The sequence below is a fragment of the Gossypium arboreum genome, chromosome 2, assembly GCF_025698485.1.
Source record: "Gossypium arboreum isolate Shixiya-1 chromosome 2, ASM2569848v2, whole genome shotgun sequence".
Classification (NCBI taxonomy): Eukaryota; Viridiplantae; Streptophyta; class Magnoliopsida; order Malvales; family Malvaceae; genus Gossypium; species Gossypium arboreum.
The window spans coordinates 10007259-10016972 of NC_069071.1; the positions used below are offsets into that span (position 1 = coordinate 10007259).

Below are 9714 nucleotides of genomic sequence, written 5' to 3' on the forward strand. Positions count from 1 at the left end.
ATTCAACACGGCCTGGACCTCCTTACACGGGCAGACCACACGGCCGTGTCAATTTGGCAGGCTCAAACACGGCCTGAAGTAATCGAACATGGGTGTGTGCCACGGGCGTGTCCCTGCCGAACCCAAGTTGATTCCAATCCGAAAAAGGCTAATTTTGTGGGCTTTTAGGCATTCCAAAGCCTATAAATACACCCTAGAGGAGGAAGAAAAGGACACGGAGAATAAGGAGTAAGAAATTACTCCAATGAAGCTGATTGATCTATCTCAGAAGCCGGATTCATCATCAAGGCTGAAGATCTCTCCTCAATTTCCCTTCAGGAGTTTTGGGTTTTCTTTATGTTTTGTATTCTTTATTCTTCTGAGATGTTTTCTTATTTAGTTATGAACTAAAACCCCTAAATACCTAAGGGGAATGAAACCTATGACAAATCTTGTTATTATTTTCTGAATCGCATGATAAATATTTAACTTGTTCTTAATTATGTGTTCTTAATTCTTGTTTTGATATCCCAGGATACTGATTCAAGACAAGCTCTTATTCAGAGGAGGAATAGACCCTGTCTAAGAGTACATTTGTCATAATTAAGCGGAGTTGATTGCGCGCCTAGACATAGGGTGACAAGATTTTGTCGGATTAGAGTGAAACCTAATAAAGGGATCCATAGATCGAGTTAATACAACCTAGAGTGTTAATTAGAGAAAAGTCTCGGTTATTCAATCTAGGGATTAGACGTTATTATCTTGAATAGGGATAATAACATAACTTAGGGATCTCTACGGAACAAGTTGAATGAATAAATCGTCCGATTCGGAGCCAGAATAACAAGTAAAGTCTAGGTGGATTTTTCCTTAGGTATTGTCTTAAGTAAATCGATTTTCCCCAAAAGTAATTCCCCAATTCTTTTCTTTGTGAGTTCATAGTTTAGATAATTAGTTAATTAAAACAAAACCTCTTTATTCTTAGGCTAGATAATAAAAAGACAGTCATTACTAGTACTTTTAGTTCCTTTGGGTTCGACAATCCGGTCTTGCTAAAACTATACTACTGTTCGATAGGTACACTTGCCTACATCGCAATAATAGTTAGTTGAAGAATGAGTAATTATAAATATTTAAAACCTATCACAAAATCACGCGATCAAGTTTTTGGCGCCGTTGCCGGGGAGCTAAGATATTAGGAACGCTCAATTTTTATTACTTTAGCCATTTATTTTTCTTGCAATTTAATTTAATTTTATTATTAGTTATTAACTTAGTTTTTCTTTCTCTTGGCAGGTTTTTATAGTTTATTACTAGAAGAAACCGTCAGGACCATTACTTTTTAACGGAGAAATCGATCGTACAGTTCACAGAAATCAAAGAGAAATAACACGAAGCTTACGATACACAGACAATGAGCAAGAAGACGATACTCAACCCCCAATCGAAGAGATGGCTGAAAACCAAGACAATCAGCTACCTCTTGCAATCGCGGCTAATCAAAATCCTACTCCATGCACTATGTATGATTATGCTAAACCTTTTTTAACAGGAATTGAATCTAGCATAGTTATACCTACTGTAGCTGCAAATACTTTTGAATTAAAACCTAACACTATTCAAATGATACAGTAATTTGTTCAGTTTGATGGTTTGCAGGATGAAGATCCCAACGCTCACTTAGCAAACTTTCTAGAATTTTGCGATACATTTAAACTCAATGGCATTTCTGATGATGCTATTCATCTTCGGTTATTCCCTTTTTTATTAAGGAACAAAGCTAAATAGTGGTTGAACTCATTACCACGAGGGTCAATTACTACTTGGGAACAAATGACCGAAAAATTCTTACTAAAATATTTTCCGCAGGCTAAATTGGCTAAATTACGTAATGATATCTCTTCTTTTGTGCAGATGGATTTAGAAACCCTCTACGATGCATGAGATAGATACAAGGACTTACTAAGAAGGTGCCATCACCATGGGTTACCGTTTTGGCTCCAAGTTCAAACATTCCACAATGGTCTAAATCCTCGACTCAGCAAATGGTTGATGTAGCTGCTGGCAGAACCATCAATAATAAAACACCTAAAGATGCCTATGAGTTTATTGAGGAGATGTCACTGAATAAGTATTAGTGGCAAGTCATAAGGACAAAGCCAACGAAAGCAGTTGGTGTTTATAATGTCGATTCAGTCACCATGTTGTCAAATCAGGTAGAACTCTTGAATAAAAAGATTGATGGTTTTCTTAGTTCTTTACAGGTTCACCCAGTAATGCAGTGCGAAGCAAGTAGCGGTGGAACAAGCCATTCGGAATACCAACTTTATGGCCATAACATGGATAAAGAGCAACTAAACTACATGGGAAATAATCCTCGACCTCAAAACAATCCATTTAGTAACACTTACAATGCAGGTTGGAGGAACCATCCCAATTTTTCATGGGGAGGCCAAGGAAATCAAAGACCACAACATCCTCCGGGTTTTCAGCAACCATACTACCAACAAGAAAAGTAGCTGAACCTTGAAGAGATGCTCTCAAAGTTTATATCGGTGTCAGAAACTCGTTTCCAGAACACCGAGATAGCATTTAAGAATCAACAAGCATCGATCCAAGGGCTCGAAACTCAGATAAGCCAGCTATCCAAATTAATTTCAGAAAGACCACTAGGGAGTTTCCCTAGTAACACTCAATCAAAAGAGCATGTAGAAGCAGTTACACTAAGGAGTGGGAAAGTGTTAGCGGAAACTGAAAAGAAGCTATCACAAGAAGCCGTGATAAGTAAAAGAGGGAAAGAAAAAACTAAAAATAGTGACAAACGAGTGCCAAAAGAATATAAACCTCCAGTTCCGTACCCAGCAAAATTGAAAAAAGATCGTATTGATGCGCAATTCGGTAAGTTTCTTGAACTTTTTAAGCAACTACATATCAACTTACCTTTTGTTGAAGCCATCTCGCAGATGCCTACATACGCAAAATTTTTGAAGGAGCTTCTAACAAATAAAAGGAAATTCGAGGACTTGGCTACAGTAGAACTCAACAAGGAGTGCTCAACCATACTCCAAAATAAGTTGCCAACCAAACTGAAAGATCCAGGGAGTTTTACTATCCCTTGCTTAATTGGTAGTCTAAATGTTAAGAAAGCACTAGCTGATTTAGGTGCTAGCGTTAATTTGATGGCATATAAAATATTCAAACAACTTGGTCTTGGGGAACCTAAACCTACTAGGATGAGTATTCAATTAGCCGATAGATCTGTTAAACATCCTAGGGGCATTATAAAAGACATACTCATGAAAGTAGATAAATTCATATTTCCTGTTGACTTTGTTGTGCTTAACATGGATGAAGATGTGGAAGTGCCCTTAATTTTAGGGCACCCATTTTTTGCCACTGCTAGGGCTGTAATCGATGTGGGTGACGATAAATTGGCACTTAGAGTAGGTGACAAGGAGATTATCTTTAAAATTTATGATGCTATGAGGTTTTCTAGGGAACAGGATGATTCATGTTATTTTATTAACTCTATTGATCATACTACTCAAGACTCTTTTCAAAAAATTATACAGTAGGGCACATTGGAACTGTATCTAGCTTAAGAAGAGGAGACATATGATGAACCTAATGAGCACTCTTCAAAACAAGTAGAATATGAGTGCATTAAGCTAAACAATGAACTTAAGCAAAAACCTTCTATTGAAGAGCCTCCCAAACTGGAACTTAAACAATTACCAAATCACTTGGAGTACGTATTCCTTGGAAATAACTCTACATTACCAGTTATCATTGCTTCTAACTTGCAACCCAATGAGAAAGAGGAATTAATCCAAGTATTAAAAGAAGATAAAAAGACCATAGCTTGGAAAATTTCTGACATTAAAGGAATCAGCCTTTATTTTTACACCCACAAAATTATGATGGAAGATGAATACAAACCGTGCGTGCAAGCTCAAAGACGACTGAACCCCAACATAAAGGAAGTTGTAAAAGTCGAGGTAATTAAACTTCTAGATGCTGGGATTATTTATCCTATTTCTGATAGTTCTTGGGTAAGTCCAGTGCAGGTTGTCCCTAAGAAAGGCGGCATGACGGTTGTGACCAACGAGAAGAATGAATTAATCCCAACAAGGACAGTCACAGGATGGAGAGTTTGCATTGATTACAGGAAACTGAATGATACCATAAGAAAAGATCACTTCCCCTTGCCATTCATTGACCAAATGTTGGAAAGATTATCCGGGCACATGTTCTACTGCTTTCTAGACGGACTCCCGGGTTACTTCCAAATCCCAATAGCTCTTAAAGATCAAGAAAAGCGGACATTCACATGCCCATATGGTACGTTCGCTTATCGTACCATGCCTTTTGGATTATGTAATGCTCCTGCCACTTTTCAGCGTTGTATGATGGCCATATTCAACGAACTCGTAGAAGATATCATGAAAGTATTTATGGATGATTTCTCGGTATTCGATAACTCTTTCCATCTCTTCCTTAAAAATTTAAAATGAGTTTTAATAAGATGTGAGGAAACGAACCTTGTGCTTAACTGGGAGAAATGCCACTTCATGGTTCAAGAAGGTATTGAATTAGGGCATAAAATTTCTAGTAGAAGGATTGAGGTGGACAAATCTAAAATAGAAACAATCGAAAAATTACCGCCTCCTAGTTCGGTGAAGGCTATTAGAAGCTTTTTAGGACATGCTGGTTTTTATAGAAGATTTATTAAGGATTTTTCTAAAATAGCTAAGCCTTTGACTAAATTGCTAGAAAAAGATATACCTTTCAATTTCAATCAGGAGTGCTTAAAAGCATTCAATATTCTAAAGGATAAATTAATTAATGCTCCAATTAAATTGCACCTGATTGGAATTTACCATTTGAATTAAAGTGTGATGTGAGTGACTGTGCAGTAGGTGCAGTACTGGGACAGCGGAGAGATTATGCTAGCAAAACTTTGACAACGGTACAAGAGAATTATACCACTACGGAAAAAGAGTTGCTAGCTGTGGTTTTTGCATTTGATAAATTTCGATCATATCTCATATTGTCTAAAGTTGTTGTGTACACTGACCATTCTGCCCTTCGTTACCTTTTAACTAAAACTGATGCAAAACCTCGACTCATTCGATGGATTCTCCTATTGCAGGAATTCGACTTAGAAATTAAGGATAAGAAAGGAGCTGAAAATCTCGCAGCTGATCACCTGTCCAGGCTTGAGAACTCCAATACCAGAGAACTAGATGAAGTTGAAATAAATGATTCGTTCCCTGAAGAACAATTTTTTGCTATATCTGACTCCGAGGTACCTTATTTTGCAGACATCGTGAATTTTTTAGTCGCTAACATTATCCCAAAAGGGTTAACACACCAGTAAACAAGGCGATTCTTTAATGATGTGAAACAGTACTTTTGGGACGACTCCTTTCTGTTTTGTAGATGTGCAGATCAAATCATTAGAAGATGCGTTACAGGATCAGAAACATCAAAAATATTGGAACATTGCCATTCAGGGCCAACCGGAGGACACTTTAGTTGAACTAAGACCGCACACAAAATACTTGAATCAGGTTTTTATTGGCCTTCGTTATTCAAAGACACTAACAGGTATGTTACTTCATGTGACAAATGCCAACGGACAGGTAACATACCTAAACATGATGAAATGCCTCAAAACTATATGCTTTCATGTGAAATATTTTACATTTAGGGTATCGATTTCATGGGCCCATTCCCCAGTTCATTTGGGAATAAATACATCTTAGTAGTAGTTGATTACATGTCCAAATGGGTGGAAGCCCAAGCTCTACCTACTAATGATGCTAGAGTGGTAGTACGTTTCCTTAAGAAACTCTTCTCGATATTCGAAACACCTAGAGCAATTATCAGTGCCAGGGGCACTCATTTTTGTAATACCCAATAAGAAATACAGAGTTCTTCATAGAACAGCCACCCTATACCATCCTTAAACTAATGAACAAGTTGAATTAGCAAAATAAGAAATCAAATGGATCTTTGAAAAAACAGTAGAATCAAACAGAAAAGATTGGGCAATGAAAGTAGATGATGCCTTTTGGGCTTACAGAACTGCTTTTAAGACCCCCATAGGGACATCACAGTACAGACTTGTTTATAGAAAAGGTTGTTAACTACCATACGAACTAGAGCATAAAGCATTTTGGGCTATCAAATTTCTAAACATTAATCCCGAACTTGCAGGAAAAAGCAGGTTGATGCAGCTGAATGAGCTTGATGAGTGGCGGGCCAATGCATACGAAAATTTACGCCTATTCAAGGAAGCAACAAAGCGGTGCCATGACACTTGGTTAAAGCAACGAAAGCAATTTCAAGTTGGAGATCTTGTCTTACTATATAACTCAAGACTCAGATTGTTTCCTGGGAAACTCAAATCACGATGGTCAAGGCCTTTTTTAATTTAATCTGTTCTTCCATATGGCACAATAGAGGTGAGTCACCCGTCATACGGTACTTTCAAAGTAAATGGACATCATCTCAAACTTTTTAATGGTGAGAATTTTAAAAATGATGGAGAGGAGCTACGACTCCACAAACCGCCCTGAATAAACCAACAAGGTAACAGTCGAGCTTAGACTATAAACAAGTGCTTCTTGGGAGGCAACTCGAGTACTAACGATTTTAAATTATTTAAATTTCAAATTTTAAACATTTAGGTCACTAACAGAGTATTTGAAGCACAGGTTCCCAACTCCACACGGCCGATCACACGATCGTGCTTATGGCCGTGTGACCACCACGGATAGAAACAAGGCCGTACGAGACGGCCGTGCGAAAATAGGCTAAAAGTTATCCTTCCCAACACGGGATGCGATAAGTGGCCACGGACATGTGACTTGGCCGTGGTCAAATCTGCCAAACGAACACGGACATGAGACGCGCCCATGTCTAGCACCTGTGGACCACATTGTCAGAATGACACGGGCATAAGAAAACTTACACGACCGTGGGAGAAGCGAACCATGCAAAACACGGCCGTGTGACATGATCATGTAGCCACACGACCTATACACACGGGCGTACGAGAAGGCCGTGTGACGATATCACAATTCATGACGAACACGGATGGGACACGAGCCTCACGGGTGTGTGCACCGGCCGTGCCACTTGAAAACTAGAATAATTATCTTATTTTATTTTTATTTTATTAAGTTTTTAAGATTTATTTGTTTTCCTTTTAAAAACGGCTTACCTTCAGAGTCAAGCTTGCCATCCAGAGTTATTTCCAATACTCGATCTCGCCAATCCAAGAATATCATCCATTCTTAATACAGGAAGTTTCACTTCTCCCCCTATCTTCTTTTTATACTTTAATATCTATCTTTGTACATTGAGGGCAATGTACATCTTAAGTGTGGGGGGTATTTATTTCATTATCAGAAAAATCCCTGAATGATTGCCTTATTCTCTTGAAAAGATTTCATATCATATTTAGGATAAATTTTAATTAATTTATGATTTTGATTGATATATCTTGAATTAAAACATAGGCAATTATACATTGATTGTTTAAACTTTAAGACATTAGAGAATCAAGCATGATGATTTGATTTTTAAGAATTCAAAATCTTAGGCTGTTTCCCCAAAGTTTAGGTATTACTTTGAATTGGAATTCATAAGTTTTTAACATCAAAAAGCGATAATTTTTGTGAGATTTTTTAGCCTTTTGAGCATCTATTAATTCTTTCATGCTCACTCTTATTATTGCTTTGAGTGCGTCAGTATTGAACTATTATTCTAGAACTTGCTTGATTATACATGTTGAGACCACACCATTTGATTTGATATGTCAAAATAATTAAGGCACTTAGGATTAACCCACTCATGCCATGAAAAGCCTACCTCCACGATTAACCCCTAGTAAACCCCCTTGAGCCTAACAAACCATTCTTTGTATTACCCTTAATATTAACCCTTAACCCATTATTGTTGAAACCCCTAAGTTAATCCCTTTTTTGTTGAGATTTGAGTTACATGGATTGCTTAGCTATGTTTTGTTCTTAATAGTTAGTCTATGTTATTTAACTTGTTCTTAAAAAAAAACTATGTATATTTATTACTAATTCCATATTCTGAGAAAAAGCTCTATTGTACGCAAGTTAAGATTAACTCTTTTTCTAGTTAGGAAATTTTTCAATTCAACCTCGATTCTAACCCTTTCCTTCAGCTTGTGACCACACCCCCTAACCAAGCCTCATTACAACCCTCTAAAGACCTTTTGATTAATGTATCATCTTAAATTATAGTGGTGGAGATTTGATTTTCATGCAAGCCTATGGTAATGACTTTTCATTATTGACTATTGAATGCTTCATTTATTGTCCTTAAACACCTCGAGTGATTTGAGTGAATCTTTAGTGAGGATGTAAAACTCTGTGATATTTTGAATCAAAGGTAATTACTTAGATGAGGGGAGACAGCTATGTTTGCATGAATAAAATGCTCAACTTAGAATGTTTGGAACTTTTATGTTATTTTAGTTGAATTCTCAATGTATGATTACTTATGGATTAATGTGAGATATTATCGATAGAAATTATAAGTTGAGAAGAATTTATTTTGATTATGAGTTGAGAATTTTGCTTGAGGACAAGCAAATGCTTAAGTGTGGGGGTATTTGATAAACCGTAAATTATACATATTTTTACCCCATGTTTAATGCATTTTATGGATGATTTCCCATTAGAATTGGTGAATTCGATGCTCCTAATGCTTTAATTTCATGTTTTATACTTAGGAGAGCATAGGAGAGTGAAAGGAATGAGAAATGGCCAAAAAACGGAAAAAATGGGCCAAAGTACGAAATCAACATGGCCTGGACCTCCTTACACGGGCAGACCACACGGCCATGTCAATTTGGCAGGCTCGAACACGGCCTAAAGTAATCGAACATGGGTGTGTACCACGGGCGTGTCCCTACCGAACCCAAGTTGAGTCCAAACCGGAAAAGGCTAATTTTGTGCGCTTTTAGGCATTCCAAAGCCTATAAATACACCCTAGAGGAGGAAGAAAAGGACACGGAGAATAGGAAGTAAGGAATTACTCCAATGAAGCCGATTGATCTATCTCAGAAGTCGGATTCATCATCAAGGCTGAAGATCTCTCCTCAATTTCCCTTCAGGAGTTTTGGGTTTTCTTTATGTTTTTTATTCTTTATTCTTCTGAGATGTTTTCTTATTTAGTTATGAACTAAAACCCCTAAATACCTAAGGGGAATGAAACCTAGGACAAATCTTGTTATTATTTTCTGAATCGCATGATAAATATTTAACTTGTTCTTAATTATGTGTTCTTAATTCTTGTTTTGATATCCCGGGACACTGATTCAAGACAAGCTCTTATTCAGAGGAGGAATAGACCCTGTCTAAGAATACATTCGTCATAACTAAGCGGAGTTGATTGCGCGCCTAGACATAGGGTGACAAGATTATGCTAGATTAAGGTGAAACCTAAGAAGGGGATTCATAGATCGAGTTAATGCAACCCTAGAGTGTTAATTAGAGAAAAGTCTCAGTTATTTAATCTAGGGATTAGACGTTATTAGTCTTGAATAGGGATAATAACATAACTTAGGGATCTCTACGGAACAAGTTGAATGAATAAATCGTCCGATTCAGAGCCAGAATAACAAGTAAAGTCTAGGTGGATTTTTCCTTAGGTATTGTCTTAAGTAAATCGATTTTCCCAAAAAGCAAT

The 9714-nt window shown here is 37.2% G+C and overlaps 1 non-coding gene across 1 annotated transcript; it reads right to left on the reverse strand.

Moving 5' to 3' along the window:
- Positions 1-1860: 1860 nt before the first annotated feature.
- On the reverse strand, positions 1861-1967 carry LOC128289921 (small nucleolar RNA R71). Its single transcript, XR_008279562.1, has one exon. It is a non-coding gene; the product is annotated as a small nucleolar RNA R71 (small nucleolar RNA).
- Positions 1968-9714: the final 7747 nt, after the last annotated feature.